The 22,221-nt window shown below is 35.6% G+C and overlaps 1 long non-coding RNA gene across 1 annotated transcript; it reads left to right on the forward strand.

The window, feature by feature from the left end:
• The first annotated feature begins 6,059 nt into the window (after positions 1-6,059).
• On the forward strand, positions 6,060-18,148 carry LOC145667002 (uncharacterized). The gene is made up of 2 exons (XR_014127848.1): positions 6,060-11,939; positions 18,004-18,148. It is a non-coding gene; the product is annotated as an uncharacterized LOC145667002 (long non-coding RNA).
• The last annotated feature ends 4,073 nt before the right edge of the window (positions 18,149-22,221 follow it).

A 22,221-nucleotide genomic window follows, 5' to 3' on the forward strand; every position in this document is an offset into this window, starting at 1 on the left:
TGCTGAAGTTGGTTTAGGATACATATTGAAAAACTCAAATATAAGTCTTATCTTGTAAACAGGGAGTTCTTTCAAACTGTTCCGATGCTCCCTAACGTCTTTGTCAATTACTTGCTAAACTGGTAATATATGGGTACATTTCGCGTTTTTCAAACTGGTGCAGAATTTTACTTTTTGAAAAAAGGTTTATCACTCTTTGAAGATTGATACATATTGCTCGTGTTCGTAAGGTTCCATAAGAAGGCAGGAAACCTTACCCATGTTATACCGTTGAGAAGCGAGTAAGTGTCATTGACAAATATACCAGCGAGATCGAAACAGTTCTAAATACTTTTTCATTTCCCGGGTACAAAGGTAATTGGGTTATGTTTCAGAGATAGGTAAAGTACTTCTCTTCACCATCAGATATTACTTTATATTAAGTATTCTGTACCATTTGAGATATGAGTGATCAGACAAGTAGGAAGATGTATGTATTTTAATGTATGGAACTATTTCCATTTTAAATTGGAACCATCATCAGTCGGTACATATGGACGAAATTATCGATAGTGTAGTGCAATCAGGTATATAATATGAGCATAAGTTTACCATATGAAAATTTGTTTTGCTAAGAACAAGGATTAAAAATAAATAAAACTTAGAATTGTTAGTGAGATGCATGCTGAATGTACTGGATGAAGAGCCTGTATGAGTGTTGCATGTATAGTAATTGAATTTTCTTAATTTTTAAAGCATGTGATTGTAGTTAACTTCGGTGTTTCAGTAAAGAAGGTCTTGTTTTCTCTTTACAGAAGACATGCTGTAATTTTGAAGCTTAATTTACAATCCTCAATATAAAGGATTTTTGTTGAATGTTTACATATTAACTTTTTTTTTTAAAGAAATATTTTAAATTTTATCTTTCTTTCTTAATGATGATAATGAACTATAAGGATTACTTTTATTGGATGTAGATGAGTTCGTAACGATTGCCTTTTACCTATACTTAACTGATAAGAATTTCGGAGAAGAAAAACAGGTTTACAAAGTCCGTAACTTGAACAACTTGCCTCGTCCATACTAATATAATCTGTTGCAGTTCAGTAGAGTTTCGTGGTAGAAACCTTACCAGACACTTCGCACAATATATGTAACCACGCTACAAAATTTAAGTTTATACGTTCTTGGAGATTGGTTTCACAGAACAACACTACTTTGCATTAAAATTTTCGTGCAAAATGGGAGGCACCTCCAGAGCAAATTGTGGGTGGGCGGTTACTTGGAGCAACTGTATCGAATACTGCCAGTGTGCTAGGTGTATTGAGAGCAACAGTGTCCAAGAGGATGACAGCGTACAGAACTCGTGGCAAAACATAATCGAAAAGATGAATAATGGAGAGAAACGAAACCTAGGTGACAGAGTTCGCCGTACAGTTAGGAGGATTATTACGAAGAATCTTCGAGCTAGTGAGACATAACTGATTGCAAAACTTAATCAACATTTCGAACTACCTGTTTCGACAACCAATTCGATGAGAGCTGCATAACTTAAATATTCGCGGTCGGGTTGCTGATTTCTTAATTTCCGATAACAACCGCCAACGTGGTCATGCGACAACGATAGTGCCGAGAAGATGTAAGATTGACCACCAACAATTAGAAGAGTGTAATATGGTTGCCTTTCTCATTGTTTCCAACAATAGGCTGGGTTTATTTTTTTCTCGGTTGCCCGAAGAAACCTATGCTCCGGACTTCCTAGTTCCTACTAGTACTGTTAAAATTATTTGTTATTCGAAAAATATTCTAAGAATTTTTCTTGTTATTCAGATATCCGAATATTTATTCAAATTACGAATTTGTTCGAATCTGAACAGCACTAGTTCCTATCATTAAACATGGCCATGGTTTTGTGCCGGTGTTCGTCATAATTTCATGGTATTCTGTTGGTCATGCCATTACTTTTATAGGAGAATTACTTCCATGGATTATTTACACATTGTACAACTGGAGTAAGGAACAATAAAGAAAATGACAACATATTGGAAACTGAGGGCATATGTTCATAAAGCTTTGATGGGTCATATACAAAAGACTGAAGTTTAGAATTGATAAAAGAGTAATGCAAGAGAAGTTATACTCAACACGAAGAAGGGAGAGGCCGATAACCACATGGATAATTGATGTAACTAAAGATCTATGCCCACTAGGAGTGAAGAGATGGTGAGAAACAGCGGAAAACAGATAGGAATGGAGGGACGTGGTTTGGGAGACCAAAGGCCACAGGGAGCTCTAGCGCCGAGTTGTAATGTAAAGTAAGATCAGTTCTATGGTTCAGATATTGTTCACTAAGAACGACCTATCTTCCAATACAAAATATGCCCTCTCGCATAGCAGCCCTATTGTGGCATGGTCTGTGAGGGATATCAGAATGAACTTCAATACCTATCCTGGATCGGTTCATACACCAACGTCAGAATTATTAAAACAGTTCTAAAGCACCAACTCCAGCACAGATTTCCTCCTCGATAACCGCTGGCTAAACTGAGTGCTGCATTCTATGAAGAACCATTATCTAGAAATGATTCAAACGTTAATGCCTCACTTCTGCAACAAGTATAAACTCTGCAAGAGGCTAAAAATAGGATTCTCTACAAGAGTCTAAATGTACAAGTAAGTTACATTTTTTAGTGTTCCCATTATTTTGATAACTGTTTGTGTGATAATACGAGATATGTTCAAAAAATATCGAACCGTATTTGTTTTTCTCACGTAAACAAATGGGACACGGGCGCCGTTCATCGGTTAAGATGTGTAAAGGACATTCATATCCATATGTGTATTTGTGCTTGCTTGTGGAAAGTGTCCGTCTTTACCTGCGGACGTGTAGTGAGCGCTGATCAAATTTGCAGTTTATATCAAATTACGTAACGACTTGAGCTACGCATTTGATAAAAACCTGTCAATACTCAAGATGAGACGATTTGCAGCAAGATCCTGCAGGTGTTCGGGGATGATGCCATGAGCATCTCATGATGTCTCCATCCATAATTCGCATCCGATTCCGACTTTCTTGGCCAAACACAGCATTCCCGTGGTTCATCAGGCTCCACCAACATGGCGCCATGCGACTTCTGTCTGTTCCTAAAATTGGAAATGGCTGATGAAAAGGAACCGATTTGATTGTGGGGAAGACCTATAGAATAGAACGACCCAGCTGAACATTGTTTCAAAAGTTCCATTCTAGAAGTGTTTCCTGCAACAGCGTAACCGCTGGAATAACTATGTGCATTCTCAGCGGTGCTACTTTGAAGGAAAGTAAGAGTCACTGTATGTATTTTTGTCGTCCAAAGGTTTGATGGTTTTTGAACACACCTCGTATATATAATATACAGGATGGTAAGAAACTACTTGAACAAACTTTGGGAGCTGAATCCTGACACAGAAACCAGCAGAAACGTCCTCTGGAACTTTGGTCAGTGACAGATAATTTCGGCGATATAATGTGCCGAAAGCTTGGGAAAATGAACTTCAGAGTGCTGTAATTTAAAACGTAGAGAGTGCAGTTTAGAACATGACACTCGAAGTCATACCTGCTCGATTGAAAAATGTATGTTTCAAACCTCTTGAAGATAGTTTGCGAGGGATTTCCCAAAGGAGCGTAGGGATTCCCTTAACGTGGCAAGTAATCCCGACGTTCCTTTGGGAAATTCCTCGCACACATCTTCAGGAGGTTTGAAACATACATTTTTCAATCGAGCAGGTTTGACCTCGATAGTTTCTTACCATCCTGTATATAACATATTATTCGTTTATTTTCGGACTGGATTGTGTTAAATCAATCTCTCTATTTTAACATATTTACTGCATTAGCTGATATTAGATATTTTACTTTTCATGCATACTTTGAATCTTAGGTTTTTAAGTGCCTTTATTTGGGAAATAACTTCGTTTTTATTGCTTATCATATGTTTTAAAAATCAATTAAAACTTCAAATCAGATTAATGGAAAAATTATATGTAATGCCCAAGAGCAGAGTTTTTCAAACTTCCTTCAAGTGGGGACAACTTTTATTAGTCACAATTTGAGCATATGTAAATACCAGTATACTCATTTTTTTTTTTAAATATTGTATTAATCAAAATTTCTTAAAGTTATATGGTATTGATAAGCAGTTTCAGATTATCAAGAGTATATTATAATAATACATCTATATAGGTTGTTAGAATTTCTGTTATCTTTACCTGAAGTTGTTTAATCTAGACCTGTTTGAAATTAGCAATTATAGTGTGTGATTATATAATGCACTTGAATTTAGTTTTTCTGCTCACTTTGAACTAATGTTCAGTCTCACAGGACCACAAGGACACACGTTGAGGACGCTCCGTCAACCACAGTTTGAGAAACACTGCTATGTATATATATATATATATATATATATATATATATATATATATATATATATATATATATATATATAAAATATTAAATATTTGATGGCCTTCATCACATTTAAATACTGGCTAGGAGCGACTATGATGTCACCTAATAAATATTAACGGGAAATTTCTTTCAATTATACTGTAGACAAAAACTATGTAAACGAATTAACAAACTGATTTAAAAAAAAATGTTATGTTGGCATTAGTGTGTTAATTTTATACAAATATGTTGATAAATATTAGTCTGCAAGTGAAACTTCTTCAAAGTAAAGGAATATAAATATATATATATATATATATATATATATATATATATATATAATTTGTATTTGTATTTGTTTACCAAAGGCCTCGGCGTAAGTGTGTGGCCGTGAGAGTGAATCATCTTAATAGGGATTTCTTCTTCTAAAAAGAAAATAAATGATTCAATAATAGATTTTTCTGAAGAAATCAAAAAAAGGCAGAAAGTAAATTAGAAGGTCATACTATTGTTACACCATACAAGTGAACTAAATTTCATTTACTGGTCTTGTTGAATTTTACCTGGCCCTATTTTCAGTAGTTTCCAGAAAATAAAATCATGTGGTTGAGATCTTTTGTTGTTCGAAGCCATTATGACATACAATCATTTTCAAAAGCCAGTTAGTTCCTTAGTTTTATCAGTATCGTGTAAATGACTGTAGCAATTAGTTATTATATATACGAGGGTAGGTCAAAAAATCCGCAATGTAGCTATAACTTTTCTTACATTGTCCATACTGTCTTCTCTCCTCCTTTGTTTTTATTGTTATGCTGTTGTGGTCATGCTATGAAAGTTTGATCCTAATTCCTCCATTTGTCTTTCTTTTGTTGCAGGTAGGTCATGGCCGCTCCATTAGAAGTTCGCGCCCAAGAGGAACAACGAGCAGTGATCTGGTTTCTGTGGTCGGAAGTTGTACTCGTATCAAGGGTCGCAATCCATTCATGACGGCTTCCTCGTCCGGCCCCTCATACACTGTCCGACCACAAAAACCGAACCACTGTTTGTTGTTCCTCTTTGATGCAAACTTCTAATGGAGCGGCGATGATCTACCTGCAACAAATAGAAGACAAATGGATGAATTAGAATCAAACTTTCATAGCATGACCACAACAGCATAACAATAAAACAAACGAGGACAGAGGGCAGTATAAACAATGTAAAAAAAAAAAAGTTACAGCTACATTGCGGATAATTTTTGATTTACCCTCGTATATATACATAAAACAAAGAATATACAAAATCTCAGAGGGAACCTAGTTTGGAACGGGACAGTGCAAGTAAGAGAAGGGGAAATGATAAGGTGAAATATCTGATACGGTCTTTTTTGCTACTTAATATAATGTCTACTACCATTGTTCGAAGAAATCAAGAGTTGAGGTCAAGATGGTAAGAATTGAGATATAATATCAGATTTTGTATTTTGTATTCTGAAGAATGTTTCCTTCTTTGAAGGTTATGTAATAGGAATTTATTGTGTAATTATCTTCATTTGAAAGTATGGTCTTCTTGCACAGTTTATCAGTTCTAATGGAGACTAGTAAGGCTAAAAGTGGTGAACACAGTTGAAGAAGTTGGGGCGTGTATTCTGCTGAAATCTTCATAGGTAAGTGAATTACATGACGTAGAACTTACTTTTTATACTTTAAAGTGCTCAACAGTCCCATCTCTTATTTATTTATTTAAATCAAAGAAAGGAATATAATTTCACTTCACTACTTACCTGTGCTCTTTTTCAGGTGGTATGCAATGGCACGAAGTACCGGCATTTCTTAAGTTATAGTTTCTGTGGGCGTATTTATGATACGAATTTTGATTGAAAAGCTTGTAGAGGAGTGTATTTTATGCGAGTTTAATGGATGGCAGTAAATCAGGGTTTCTACTGATCTGAACAAATATATTTTCCTGACTTCCATGACAGGTGTCGGATGACGTTGAAATATAAGTAAGGAATAAATAACTGTGAACATTCATTCTATAGAGACAAATCTGAGAAAAAAAAACCAGCAGTAAAAAACAAAAAGGTAGCATAATAGTTGGCTAAACTGAAATTGGTGTACAATTAATCATAGAAAACATATTTTATAAAATTTCTCTGAACTTTCCTGTCCTGCACCATTTTCCCTGACTTCCCTGACCAGTAGAAACCCTGTAAATGCTAATTTCTTCCACGTGTTGAAACGTTCACGCTTGTTCTTGCAGTCAATCAGAATGCGTAAAATAACATATTCATGATGATTACCCTCACCTTTCTTCCCTCCATAAAAAAAAAAATAATAATAATAATAATAATAAATAAAAAACTGCCCATAGTAAACTCACGCCTAGTTTATCGTAAGCGTTAGACTTCATAATCAATTTTTCGTATTATTGCACCATCGACAATAAAACTGTAACTAAGTAGTATTTTCTAGGTACTAAGGAAAAATTGTTATTTATTTTATGTATTTACTTAGTTTCGTAGTGCTTTGGAGAAATATTGAAAGATTGCAGTGGGATTGGGAAGCTCTATTTAAAGTAAAATGTCGCTAATGTTATACAGACAGTCTCTGAGTTATACCAGTGAAGTTTATGAACAGTGTTTACATCTGAAGTAGGAAGTACTTTCTAAATTCCAGTTGGAGAGCTATCTACAGAGTGAGGCATCAATTTCTTAGGTTGTTTATTGTTGAACATGTGTTATTAATTTTTTTTACCATCGGTGTTGGAAAGATTCTGTACGCTGTTTATAAAGCATATTATGTAGTTGATTTTTACATTGCAGTAATTTTATTTTATTTATTTATTTATTTTTGGATCAAAATATCCAATATGTTTCAACAAAAATCTTCTTATACGCCTTATATCTGGAGAACTACATATACTGTAGCCAAATCCAAACCATCACGTAACTCAGTATGATGTGCTTATTCCGTAGAAAATACGAAAACTCGATTTAGAGGCCGTTCAAAAATTTTGTGGCCCCTGATCCGAAAACTAATTATTGGCCAAGATCTCAATCTTTTGATCCATTTTTAGTTTTCCTAAAATTCTTATTTTATTTTCAGTGCTGTATTTGTGATAAATCTGAAATGATACGTAAGTCAAACTGTCTTTTTTTTTTTTTTTTTTTTTTTTAAATCATAAGACTTCTCTTCGCAAGTGAAGTTGGCGCCCAGTGTGGAATTCTTGATATGCATCCAGGTAATTGATTCATAGATATTCCATAGCAGGTTCATCTTCTCTTTGGCAGTATGTACGTTACTTTATTCAGAATGACGAATTAAATGTCTAGTCAAGCTGTTTCTTCCTTTTTCTATCATGGATAAAATGCAGCAGTTTCCATTTGCGTTTTTGCCTCACTTTTTTTGTCATTAAGTTCTTCCGTATGAATAATCCTTTCTTCCTATAAAATGACTGTTTTGCTTGGGCTGTTCTAATTCACACTTCTTCTATTTGAGAATATCGTGCTGCCCAAATGTTGAAATTTCTTCTCTTTTATCCATGTGAAGAAAAAGTATTGAACTTTTCTTTTTCTTCTGTGTTTTAGGACGTACAGTTCTTAGCATAAATGATGTTCTTTTTGGAATCAGTCATCCTTAATTCATCTCTCGTTAACGTAGAGAGAGCGTAATTTTATGTACAGTACTGAAAATAGCGTTTCATTTTAATTTTGTGTGTGTGTGTGGAAGAGATTGACAAGATAACTTGTAGGGTGTATATACCCATTTTGTGACTGCATAAAACTGTTTTGCTTTGACATGATTGTATTGTATCTTCGTAACAAGATTCAAAGATATTTATATAAATTTATTCATGTAAGATAAGGGACAACGCAGAAAACCAATTGTGTTGTGTTAGGTCAATTGGTACAACACTGGACTGGCAAACAGGATCCTAAGTTCGAGTTTCAATCAAGGGTTTTTTTTCCAGAGCTGTCTTATTTAAGAATGACTAATTTCATTCCATTGAACGGAAAAACGTGAGTGAATTTCGTAAATACCTTCTGAATAATTTTCGATTCGAACAAATTCTTTCAGCTAATGAGAGTACGAAGGTTTTTAACCTAAGGAAAGTACGGAATTTATCTTCATCATCTAATTAAATATGTGTGTAAAGATGTTACACTATCCTTTAAGCTGAATTAAACTCCTCTGAAATTTAGTGTACCCGTCTCAAATATTGTCTTGAGAATTAAATTAAGCGATATATATGAACCTGAATCTGTTGTTATAGAAGCGTGGTCATTTATTATGAGGAATTACATGTAGATTTAGGTCAGTTATTAGCTTCATTCTTTTTCGACCAGCAATGCATAATAGTCGTTACTTTATATGTCAAATTATTTACTAGTGATGTAAGCAGTACTAAATTTTAGAAGGAAAATACAGATAATCCTTTTTTCTTTTTTATATTGATAAAAAGTAACTTCTTTCTCACCTCAGCCATAGGTTGGTGGGCAACATGGAAATATTAAAACTTTTCTCTCCCTTGGGATAGCTGTTTTATACTTTGATAAGGTATCTTCCTAACTGCATCTAGATATTCTATTCTTGGTCTTCCTCTTCCAGGTTTTCTTCAGCCTTTCCCTCTAGCAATACGGTGATCCGATCGGTGCGCCGAATAAGATGGCCAAGCATGCTGTTTGTTCATTTTCCTATTATCTTCATGATCTGTCGTCCTTTATTAGCTTCCGTTAGTACGTCTTCATTCCTTTTCCTTTCGATTCATGATATGCGCAGCGTTCTGCTCCAACACCACATTTCAAATGCTTCCAGCTTGGATATTTCAGCTTTTCCCAATGTCCACGTCTCTGATCCGTAAAGCGCTACGCTCCATACCAGAGTCTTAATAAATTGTTTTCGAAGTCCGACATATTTCTTGATGGATAGCAGTCCTCTTTTCCTATTGAATGCTTGTTTAGCGTTCACTATTCAGAAGCTTACGTCTTTTCCATTTCTTCCGTCTGAAGTTATTGGACTTCCTAAATCGTAACGACTTCGAGTGTTTACAATTTTTAAGACAAAATATTTTGTATCGTAATTATTTATTTAGGTCTTGCTGTGCTTCCAATTAGAATTTAGTTGGAAGGATTCAGTAGCAGAGAAGTGCGTGTTTTTGTGATGAAGAAGCCTCGTGTAATGTTATTAAATAGAAGAGAATGTTATAAGAGGGATGTTCCTGAAAATACAAATTTACGAAATCCAGTTTTTCTAAAGTGTTCTAAATAGGTTATTCATTCTTATCCCTATTCATTTATACTTTTTAAAATGGTTATCTCCACTGTCCACTGGCAGCCATTAGTTGTCGCCAATGGCATGTTTTTAATAAGCTACAAGCATAAAACTCTTTGTAACTGTTTCCTTGGGACTTGGTCTATTTGAGGCTTTGGTTAGTTTCGGATGTTATTTTATTTTCAGTTGATATATAACGAGAAAACCAGCTTGAAACTTAGAAGTTACCTCTGTGTAGTGAGAAAAAATCTGAAGGTGGAAGGGGCTTTATTTGTCTCGTCTCCAATTTTCAACCTTTTTTTTCTTCGAAATTTGCATAAATCAAAGAAAAACTAAAAAATTCTTTGTGTAACTTTCTAGTAAGTCCAGAACACTACTAAGTAAATTAATTAGTTAAAGTAGTATTTATTCCAGAACACTCAGAACTGTCGAGCTGGAAATGTTTCTGCGAAAAGTTGTTGCCTTCGTTAGCAATTATTAGCACAGGTCCTTTCAGTAAACTGACATTGTTTGTGGAACTACATCCCGTTAGATATCGTCTGATTTTTTTTCTTCTTCCTGTAATCTTTCGTAAACTTTCCCTTTTATGTTATGAAGGACTACTGGAAGTCATAAAAAGGCTATGATATTCAGATGATGATAATCAATGGGATTTGTGAGGAAGGCAATCCTTTTTGCTGAAACTTGAACAGTTAGATAAATCTGGGTGATTTTGGTGTAAGTGCTTTTTTTTAAAAATTCATATTGAATATACATTATATGAAATCAAGTAGTATTTTTAAACTGGTCAGTGTTTTAGAGATAGTCTTCGTTCTAGTCTGGTTCGTCATCTAATCCTAATATAAAATATTGTAGAGTCTTAAAATATGGATGGAGTCATAGGATTAGAAGATAAACAAAACAAGAATAGAGTCAACTGATGACTGCGAGTGGACAGTGAATGTTATCATAAATAAAGTGTTAAATGCAACTAGATATAAGTTAAAATTATACATATTCGGAAACTTAAGGAAAACATAGTGCTTCACTAAGTATTTTATAAGTACTAGGTAAATAACACAGGGAAATTTTAATATTTTTTGATTCCCAGAATATTTGGCAAATTGTTAAAAGAGGGAGCAGATACGATCGAGCTCCTATAACTTTTAATTTATCCCACGGTCGGACACTTATATCAAACTGAGATAGAAATGATAACTCCGCGTAGCGTAGTCGCGTACGCTCTCGCCTTCAGTGTGAGCGGTTCCAGGTTCAATTCCCGGTAGGGGACACTTGGTCAGAAAGGTGTCAGGCCAGCCATCCTCAGTGAGGTTTTTCCAGAGTTTTCCTTATCCACAACAGGCAAATGCCGGGATGGTATCGAACATAAAAAGGTCCCAGGCCATATTGCTGAAGGTCATTATACCCCATTCGTGACAGGCTAAAATGACCTAGATGCTGAAAACCCAGGAAGTATAATTTCTAACTTCTGAGATAGAAATGGAAGATGATTAAACAAGATTCGGTTTAGAGCCTTTTTCTCCAGTGCTTGAGGTCCGTAGTTCGATCCCAGCTCGCGCCATGTGAACTTTGTGGTGGACAAACACCGTGTGCGTGAACTCGGAGTTCTCCCGTTTTCTCCCACTTTCTTCATTCCACCATTTCATCCATCTCTTATCATCACAGTCTCCTTTAGCCTAACCGGCATAACCGTAGGACGTAAAACTTAAATTTCATTTCATTTTAAGATTCAGTTTATCATAAATCAACCATTAAGAATACATGTATATGCATTGTGAAACAAACTTCCTCGTGGTACTAATGTTTTAAAAAAATTAGTATACTTTTAGTCAAGTGAATACATAATATTTCTTTCGAAGTTTTAATTATCAGTGGTCATTGACAGGCATATGTAGTTTAGGGAATTGTATATTTGTGCGTTTATATATAGGTTTATAAAACATTAAGTAATCAATCCGTATACTTATGAATCGCCTTACAATATTTTAATTAGTGGTTGATAAGAATCTACTTTATGCCGTTTTTGTTTTTCAGAGGTCGAATCCAAACCCAAGTAACTTTAGAGAAACTTTGCGCATTTATTTGTATTTAAAAATGTCGACCATGAACATTCTTAAATCTGAAAACAGTGTAGTTTATTCGTTTCAGGAATGTTTGAGATGGACAGATGTTAGATATCATCATCGGTGCTGAAGGTTTGTGTGCAGCACGGCTGAATGAAAAAGCACTAGTTCTGTTCTTGAATTAAGTATCCAGTTCGTGTAAGATGCGTCCTGTAAACCATGGTAAGTTAATGGTGCGTTAAAAAGATCTCCATTGTATCCTGAACTAGGATAACGATAAAATTTTGGCAGCAAATGTAAGAACAGTTTTATATTGTAGTCAAGGATTTAAAGGGTGGCTCAAAAGTAGGCATACAGTTCCGGCCTGTATTTTATATCGTTTCTTATTGTTATCAAACAGGTAGACCTAGTTTCTTTATTATTTGTTCTTAACGTCTTTTTACTTATAACTTAAGCCCAGAATAGTCGAAGTAAATAAATCCATAAACTAGAATATTATACTTGATTAGTGCAGGGGTGTATACCTACTTTTGGCCCACCCAATATATGTTACTGTACTGTGACGTACAAGCGCGAGATCACCTGTCATAACACTTTTTTTTTCTTCCAGGAACTTGAAAAAGTTTGAAATGAATTAAATAGTTCCCTGCAAAAAGAAAAAAAGTTTAGGTTAGAAATTTAGCACTCTGTTTAGTTCGCACTCTAAGTATTGTCTAAGGAAGTCTCATTAAGGGTAAAGCGATTCACAGGCGCCAATTGAATTGCACAAGTACATTATGATCCCGTAGAAATGGAAGATAATGATTAGGGTTTTTTGTACGTTCTCAAAAATTTTAAGTGTATGTTTTAATGGACCACTTAGTGATCAATTAAGAAGTGTATTTATATTTGGTTTCTTTATTGTTTCTATAGTTGTGTGTGTGTTCTGAAGTTCCTTATTTATGATTTTTTTTTATTTAATAATATACTCTTATTTTATATTGTTACGATGTATGTATGTAAAATATACAGTAATATATATATATATATATATATACGAGGGGCGTCCAATAAGTTAGCTACCTAGACAGGAAGGAATGCAGATAAGCTTACCTGGTCATCACTGTTTTTCGATGTAGTCCTCATAGAGGTGTCGCCATTTTGTGAGCAGTGAAGAAATCCAGAGAATAAATAATCTTGATCTGTCATGACGTGCAAACCACTGGGAAACAGCTTGTTGGACCTCGTTGTCTTGAAAAACTGTCCCCCGCATGTTCTTCAACTGCATGGGCTCCTGCTTGCTCTCAGAATCCCAATGGTGGATCCAGGTTTCGTCCTGTGTCACCAGTTGAGCCAGGAATTTGTCCATTATTTGCAGCGTCACATGAACATTCGCTACGCGGCGTAATACAAACACTGTTCTCACGGCCACTGCGTTGCTCCGACTGACCCCAAATTGCGCAGCGGGGTTCCCCATAGTGGTCTTGGCGTGCGTGTTAGGCGCCATTGTGCTCCGCCCCTACCTCTGTCTAGGTATATAACTTATTGGACGCCCCTCGTATATGTATCTATGTATCTATTACAGTGAAACCTGTCTTTAGCGGAATCGAGCGGGACTTGCAAAAATTTCCGTTAAAGTCAGGTTTCCGCTTAGTGGAGGTAGATCTTTCCTTTCTTTAAAAGAAAATACATGCTTATAAAGGGGAATACTGAGAAAATATATTGCTGTACGTACATTGTTCGATTACAGTACTTCTTTCTTCTACGAATAAATACACAAAAAATTAAAATGAATACAAAATATGCTATGCACACGTTTTCTTTATTTTTCTAATAGCCAAGCAGGCTTTTCTGTGTACATTGCTGCTTGGCTGATTGACTTTCCGCATACACTTTAGCCTGAGAAATTATACTAAGTGAATCAGAATCATTTTTTCGTAAGGCAAATTTTTGCAGTTCCTTTAAACTTCTGAGAGAATCTTGATATGTATTTATTCTACACTCTTCTTGGAACTCGGTATCGTATTCCTCTTCTTCCTCTATCTCGTTTTCTTCTTTCCGACATTCCGTATGATTCTTGATTAAGTTGCGGGGATTAAGGACAATTTGTGGGGGTGAATATGAGTAGTGGTTGGGGAAGGTCAACACTGTCCAGAAATATTTAACAAATGAACGAACATTTTATCGCAGACAGTGTAATGTATATGTCTCACAGAATGTCTAAACATCTTCTAAACGCTGTAGTCCGGAACTCAGAATTTTCCGTTAAATGTTTTATTTTTCTTTCCGTTGTCCGCGTAACACAGTTTCCGCTTAATGAAGGGAGTTTTACACGTTTTGTTCTCCAAAATTCATGGGACCGTGAAATATTTCCGTTTAAGACAGTTTTCCGTTTAATAAAGGGTCCGTTGAAGACAGGTTTTACTGTATTTATAATATAGGCATTAGGCTACTTCGATATTCATTCTATTCGAGTTAACTGTGCTGTTATCTAAAAGGAAAAAGATAATTGTGATCCGTAATTACGAACTGGATAGATTTATCAATTTTTATTTATATAAAAAAAGAAGTTGTTAAACACCAATATAATGTTAGGTCGAACTTCTTAATTACTCACAAATTGTGTTAAACCTATAATATATGAAAAAAAGTAATTTAGATTTAACTAATTATCAATCTTGTTTACAAATCTTGAGATTCAAACTGTGTCTATCACTTCTATATCTTCGAACCATCAGGTCCTCATAATCGTCAGGGTGTCTATCGGTCACGCAAGTCATGAAATCAGGAAAAGGTCATGAAAGTCCCAAAAAAAAAAGTCACGAAATTTAGCTTTTGGGTCACTTTTTTTTAATCTGTACAAATATAAGTATAGGCTGGAAAACTTTGTTCTATTAATCGTCAAAACCAAAAATGTCTATGGTCGGCTTTAGACGCTTAAATCGCAAGCAAAGCACTCTTTTATCGCATGCATGAAGATTCGCACCCAAATTCGCTCTTGAGAATGTTGTTAAATTTTATGTTTTAGGAAAGGAAAAGTCACGAAATTTCATTTTGGAATTGTAGTAGACACTCTGATAATGCTTTTTCCTACCCAATATTCCTGATGTTCATTGTATAGCTTCATATTATACTTACCGTCAAAATTTTAGTTAATTCCATGATGTTTGATTGGAATGAATCAGGTATGGTTTTCTGGGTTCTGTCTTCAGTGTCGTTTTGAGTAGCTGCATTTACGACCTATCAGTAACAAATGAGGATATGTATTAATTATCTGAATACGTATGAAAAATATGTTGATAACCACAGCGAAATACGAGGGCCATTGAAAAAGTCATGGCAACTATTTTTTTTCTCGGAAATGGTAACGTATAAAAAAAATTTGAAATATGCAAATTAAAGGTTAGTTCATATGAAAACATTACATGGATGGAGATGGATGAACACACACACCACTATAAAGATATAGAACGAGAAAAAACAATTGTCGTTTTAAACGTGTTTTACTGTCAGTTGCAACAGTTCACAATAGTACAGAGCAGAAACATGTGTCATGATGACTTGCCATCTTGTGGATTCTTGGGGAGACTCCTGATGCCATGGAATGCGCTTGATTTCTAATGTACTATTGTGTAGTGTTGCAGTTGACAGTGAAACACGTTTCAAACGACAATTTTTTTCGTCTTTTTTTTCCCGTGCTATATCTTTATGGTGGTGTGTGTGTGTGTGTGTGTGTGTGTGTTCATCCATCTATCTATATGTAATGTTTACATGTGAATTAACCTTCCATTTGCATATATAGAATTTTTTTGTATTCGTTTCGATTTTCGATAAAAAAAAAAAAATAGTTGCCATGACTTTTGCAATGGCCCTCTATATATAATTATAGTATTAATATTTGAAAGAGAGTGAATTGTGGTTATGAAGTTATTAAAGATAGTATTTATATAAACCAAAGAGGCAATCAAATGAAAAGTAATTAAAAGAATATTCTTGAAATGGTGTTATTTAGAACATGAATAATTGTGTATGTATATACAGGGGTTAAACAAAAAAATCTAAAACGTTTGCAAAAGTGTGAAAATCATACCTAGTGTCGTGTGGAGTCTCCTTTTGCGTCCAAAACAGCTTGGATCCGACGTGGAATGGACGTATACAGCTTCTGAATCGTGGTTGGACACAAGGGTACCTAGTGCTATACGATATGTGGTTCTAGAAATTAGACATTCTTTTTGTTATTGGTAATATAATTTCATCTTATTTCGTGGGTGGAGGCTTTTGTTGCAATGGACTTGAATTTTGATACAGAAGATTCAGTCAGATACGTTATCTCATACTTGGCAAGATCTCTTCTTGCTGGCGACCAGATACGGGCTGGTGCCATCTCATGGTAATGCTACGTTCGTCATGAGGACTGCAGGATGTCATCTTTTTACATTTTGATATGCACATGTTCGATCTTCATCTTGGGGCCGCGGTGGCTCAGTGGTAGAGCGTTCACCTCTTGTGCGTAGGGTCCCTGGTTTGATCTCAGCTCGCGTCAAGTGGACCTTGTGGTGGAGAAACACCGTGTGCGTGGGTTTTTTCGGGGTTATCCCGTTTCCTCGTGCTTTATTCATTCCACCATTGCATTCATTTTTCATCATTACAGTCTCCTTTAGCCTAGCCCGCATATCCATGGGACGTACAATTCAGATTTAATTTCAGTTTTCCATCTTCATCTTGATATGGAGTTTCATTTGTTCGAACAGGTGCAGATTTCGGTACATGCTAGAAGCGGTATGGAAATTAACAATGACCCGCCATTATCTGTTGTGTTGAGCTTCACAGGAAAAGGGACGCTGTTCAACGTCCATTTTAGATTTCAGTTCGATTGTTGCATGCTCTTTGACACAAATATAACTGAACTAGGCGGTAGCAGTGGATAAGCTGCATGTTGACGTTCCTATTAACACTCAGCAATCTTCTCCCTTTGCACATTGTTGTGAAACACTTGATCACTCTGACTCAATGATAAAGCGCTAATCACGGTTGCGAATAGTCATGGGTCAATATCAGGTTCATATCGACATGTAGGGATGCGTTCGAGTCGAGTCGAGACAGAATTTTCCAGACAAAATTCGAGTCGAGACACAGCTCTTCCAATAGAAAAATATATATTTTTCGAGTCGAGACATCACTTTTACAGCACATTTTCGAGTCGAGACAGTCTCAAATCTTGTCTCGTGCGCATCCCTATCGACATGTAGTGAAACAGAAGATACACGTGAAAAAGATGATAATAATAATTATTATTATTGCTGTATCTCGGTTTAAACCGGTTTTAGCTTAGTAATCTGACGGCCGTCTCTTGGAAGTGCAAGTTATTTTAAGAGTTTTTCTTCTCCAAAGAACTGTCTGACCATATGATAAGTGTGTAGTATTACTGATTTTTGCAGATATTGTGCACTTAACTGTTCGAGTTGTGTCTCAGTACTTTTAGGAACAAATGCTCTATTGAGGTAATGATTGGTCTTACTGTAACTTTCTGACATTTCCATACCTTTTTGATTTCGTCAGCCAAGTCTTTATATTGATTGTTTTCATAATGAATGTTGTACATATGTTAAGAGTCAATGGTACTCCTACATCTATGACGGTAACTTCTTGGGACATTTTATTGATAATAATGTCGGATCTGTTTGCAGGTACCTTTACATCTGTTTTGATTTCTCGATCCCAGTAGAGTTTGTATTTATTTTCAAGTACCGGACTTGGCTGTTATTTGTAGTAAGCTTAGTATGTGTTTAATTTCATGTTATGTGCCAAAAACTGGTGAATGCTTTTTACAACATTGTTGTGTTGTTTTAGATAGTCTGTAGGAACCATTATACGGCATGAGCCTGTGATGTGTTCAATTATTTCGGATGTCTTCGCATTTTCTGCACTTTTCATCTGATATTTCTTGCTTCAGTATGTATTTACAGTAGTTTCAGGTTAGTATCCTTCGGTCCCATATGACTATCGTAAATCCTACCCTTCAGAAAAGAGTCCAGTTTATTATTATTATTATTTCTCATTCTATTCATTCAACCATTTTCTCGATTGTTAGTTACTTATCAACTGTCTCCTTTGACGTAATGAGCAGCAATCGACGAATACCAAATATTTCACGCAATTTCAAGGCAAATGGAAAGGTGGGCAAGAGCTTTGGATTTTGGTATAAATTATACTTACGTAAGCTCACAAAAAATAGTGATATAAATATGTATATTAATTTTTTTAGCAAGTAATTCCAAATACTTAATTTCTATGTTTCTCTTTGTAGATATCAGAAATGGGAGACGCGCTATCATTGTATCTTCAGAAGCAATAAATGTTTGTGACACTAAGCTTGTATTAGAAATTAAAGAAAGTGTATGCAAATATTTTTGTAACAGCTTCAATTGTAAATATATTTGATGATATTATTACTTTATGTATTTTTATTTAGCCTGTGATTGAAAGTCGCTTACATAAGACAAAGCAAGTAAATTAATAAATACTGGTTAAATAGAATCGTCCATCAGTTTACAAATAAAATAGTCTTCACATAAATACAAGGAAGTAAACGTAAGATATACCAGAATCAGCATCTGTGGCATAGCTCTCGAATACAGCTATCGTGGAGACGTCGTATTGTGGTTGGAAAATAACCAGTTTCGTGCGAGATGAAATTTACCATAAGGGGCGTCTAGTAAGTTATCTACCTAGACAGGAAGGGAGGGGAGGAACATAATGGCGCCTGAGACGGACGCCAAGGCCGTGTGGGGAACCCCCCGCAGTTTGAGGTCAGTCGTAGCAACGCAGTGGCTGTGAGCAGTGTTTGTGTTACACCGCGAACAGTAGATTTGCAGAAGTTAGAGCACTCTTTGGTCATCAAATTTCTCACTAAAGAAAGGAAGGGACCAAAGGAGATTTACAAGCGAATGGCGAAAGTGTACCGGGATGCAGCACTGTCAGAAATCCAGTTCAAATACTGGTCAAAGCAATTTATGTAGGAACGGGAGTCCATTGAGAATGATCCCCGCTCCAGGAGACGTGCGGATGCAGTCACCACGGAAGTGTGCTGCAAAATTGAGGACATGGTCTTACAGGATCACCGTATGAAGGTTGCCGAGATTGCAGCAGCATGTAGTATATCCGAAGGGATCCATCCTGACTATTCTGCATGACCGCTTGGGCATGTCAAAGGTCTGTGCTTGTTGGATCCCCAAAATGCTAACGCCTGCACAGAAGCAGTGCTGGATGCAGCTGTCCCAAGACTTGTTGGAGTTCTTTGAGGAGGACCAGGACAAGTTCTTGGTTCAACTGGTGACGGGACGAAACCTGGATCCACCAGTGATTTGCAGCCAATGATAGACTTTTTCTTTTCGCTTCCTACAAAGTGGCGACGCTGCATAGACCTCCATGGGGACTACATCGAAAAACAGTGATGACCAGGTGGGTCATCCTGTCTAGGTAACTAATTGGACGCCCCTCGTAGTCTTATGCACCCGCTAATTGCGCCGAATCTAAGCCGCTGTATCGTGCGGAGTACGTTGAGGAGAATGTAGCAGAATGAAGCAACCAATAAATTTTAGCAGAAGACAATAGACAGAAATAAGAATTTAGATAATGGAAATCTAAAAACAACCTCACTAAATCAGAATAATCGCACTCTTTACATATGAGTTTTACTAGGGAAGAAGCTAGGTACTAGAGAACTATTTGTTAAAGGGGAGCTTGTGTAATGGCTAGCACGTGCACCTTTGGTGTACTCCCGAATTCGATTCCCGCTGAGAGAGATTGTAATTTGAACACATTACGGTGGTTCAGATTACACAAATTGTAGATTTACGTCTCATTTAGCCCTGGTGCTGATATGGGACGCTTAACAGCCTGACATACTTAAAGTAATACAAAATTTACAGTATTTCTTTTGCTTATTTTTCATAAGTGAAAGGAGATAATGAAATGCAACTTATCACAACCATAAATAATGTTATTCTACAGCAGAAAATATGAACTTGAAGAATTTTCAGTGTTGCCAGAATAACATTTCCCCCAAAATCTAAGTTAATGGCAGTGATTAGAGGAACGAACTCAACTGCATTTGATTACGTACCATGTTGTTTTGTTATCCTATGAACTACTTTTTAAATAATAGTCGTGTTTAGTGTGTAATAAACAAAATAGTTTTTTTTTTACATAGTTGTTAAAATTAAATATTAATGTTATTAGTCCTTAGAAGGATACATTCATTAGACAGTGAGTTTGATTATTTTAGACAGTGAGTTTGATTCTTTATTTTCAATGGAGACTCAATCAGAAGAAATTACAAGAACGTTTCGAAGGTTCAGTAAATGCCAGCGTTGTTCAGAATGTTTGCCAGTAGTAGTTTCGATTTTTATCTGATAAATTTCAAGAAAGCAATTTGCTGAATTCGAAGACAATGGTCTAAAGTTGCTAGTTGATCGGATCCATATTTGACCGTGGAAATACTGATTGACACTCGTGGTGCCAGTGTGGTTGATTACGGAAAGCCACAGGGTAACACTGAAAGTTGAAAGTAAATAAAATAATGAAAATCTTTGTTACAAATTCTTTATTTTTGAAAATATCTACCCTTAATACACTTCACCATCTGAAAGAACCAGTTGTAAGTATGTTTTAACAGCTTATGGACACATTTTCTTCATTGTTGGAAAGAAAAGTCTTGTGGGACCAAATTAGGCGAATAAGCATAGCAGATGGTCAGTTTAATTTTTTCTTTCTCCAAATATTGATTGATATACTATGTAAGAGATGATATTGCCATGATAAAAGCGTTTTTATTTCATTAACTATTTCTGACAAGCAATCATTTCAGTGAGCATTGAAATCAGTCTTTGAGACCACTAGTTCCCATAGAACCAGAATTAATTAACTATTTATCGAGATATCTGCGCGATTGCGGATGGGGAATCAAATTGCAGGTGTTCGTATACAGACAGTTTCTCTGATCATTCTCCGAAGCGCTCTTAATTATTGTCTTTATTTACTAAAATGTGATTCATAAGTGGTGTGATTGGGAAGTCTTTAAGACTGGGCTTGTAATGTAATATAGTTGAACTATAATTTCAGACTTTTTCCTCTGGGGGGACTTTCAATACATGGAGAAAGTAGTCTGCGAAGATAGCGATAATCCAAATACATTAAGCATGATCGGAGATATTTCATTACTGATGGTTACTTTAAAGGCTCCCTTTCGAAGTAGCGAAGTAATTCCCCTGCTGACTGAACACAGTGGCTCTAATGACATTTTCACTCCTGGAAGCATTTCTTGAGACCATTCTTGATGTCTTAAGAAGAATGTTACCTGCATTTGTGTGAATCTTTTCTGTTTTCTAAAACTTCCTTCAATTTTGTAAGCAGGTAGAAGTCGGCAGGAGCCAAATCTGGGGAGTAAGGAGTTAGGTTTATAAAGGAATGAGCAATTTAACAAGATATTCTGGAATTGAGAAGGCAGGGTGTTCAGAGACGTTGAAAAGTCAGCCAGGTAAATGCTTCAAATTTTGCCAAAAATTAGGGATTTTTTTTTTTTTTTAGCTCCCACAGAAGATATGAAGAACGCTTTTAAAAATGAGGACAGATTCAAAAAGAAAATTGTTTAGAAGTTTGAGGAGTTCGCAAGATATTAAAGCTTTAAAGGAGCAATAAATTGAATAAAAAGTTCATCTACAGAAGAAAATAATACAGTTCGTCGCTTTTAAACAGTCTAAACCATATAGGGATATTCCATGTCAAATCAACAAGTCATCAGACTTGACCATCTCAGATTTTTGTAAAAATTGGTGTACAGCGGTGGACACTTCTAAATGGTACACCTTAGCCGTAAATCTCCATATGGCTGTACCATTTAGAAGTGTCGCCCGCTGTACAGCTTTATTACAGCGGGAGATTAAAAAAAAAAAAACATATTTTTGAACACTCTGTATGGAGACACTTTCAAGGCGGGGGAGTAATATGATTTTAAAAAAGGCATTTTTTCAGTTACAATGATTATTAAAAATTGTCATAAAATGGTTAATATGTGCACTAGAGACGTGAAACAAACACCATTGGAAAGCTTAAAGATTGCTCTACAAATTGTATTATGTTGTAAAAACCTGTAAAATAAAAAATAATACTTCAAATTAAGATTTGAATTTCGCATAGAAATGTCCCTCTGAATTTGTTCAAAATTGTTCAGATTGTAGTCTCATACATGTACTAAAACACCACAAAGTTGAATTTTGGGCACTCAATAGGATCCGATTCAACATTCAACATAAACCAAGCATTGCACGATATTGACCATGTGAATATCTGGGTTCAGATCGATAACACTGTTCAACAAATTTTGATCGAAAGTATGTAAATTCTTGGAAATTGCGATTTTTACATTCATTTAAGCATAATATGAAAGTAAATGGTAATAGAAGAATTTTCTTAGCTCAGTTTGTGAAAAAAAAACGCCCTTGTACAACAGTAGCTGTATATATAC

This window comes from Thermobia domestica, chromosome 12 (assembly GCF_964235325.1).
Source record: "Thermobia domestica chromosome 12, izTheDome1.hap1.1, whole genome shotgun sequence".
In the NCBI taxonomy this organism is placed as follows: Eukaryota; Metazoa; Arthropoda; class Insecta; order Zygentoma; family Lepismatidae; genus Thermobia; species Thermobia domestica.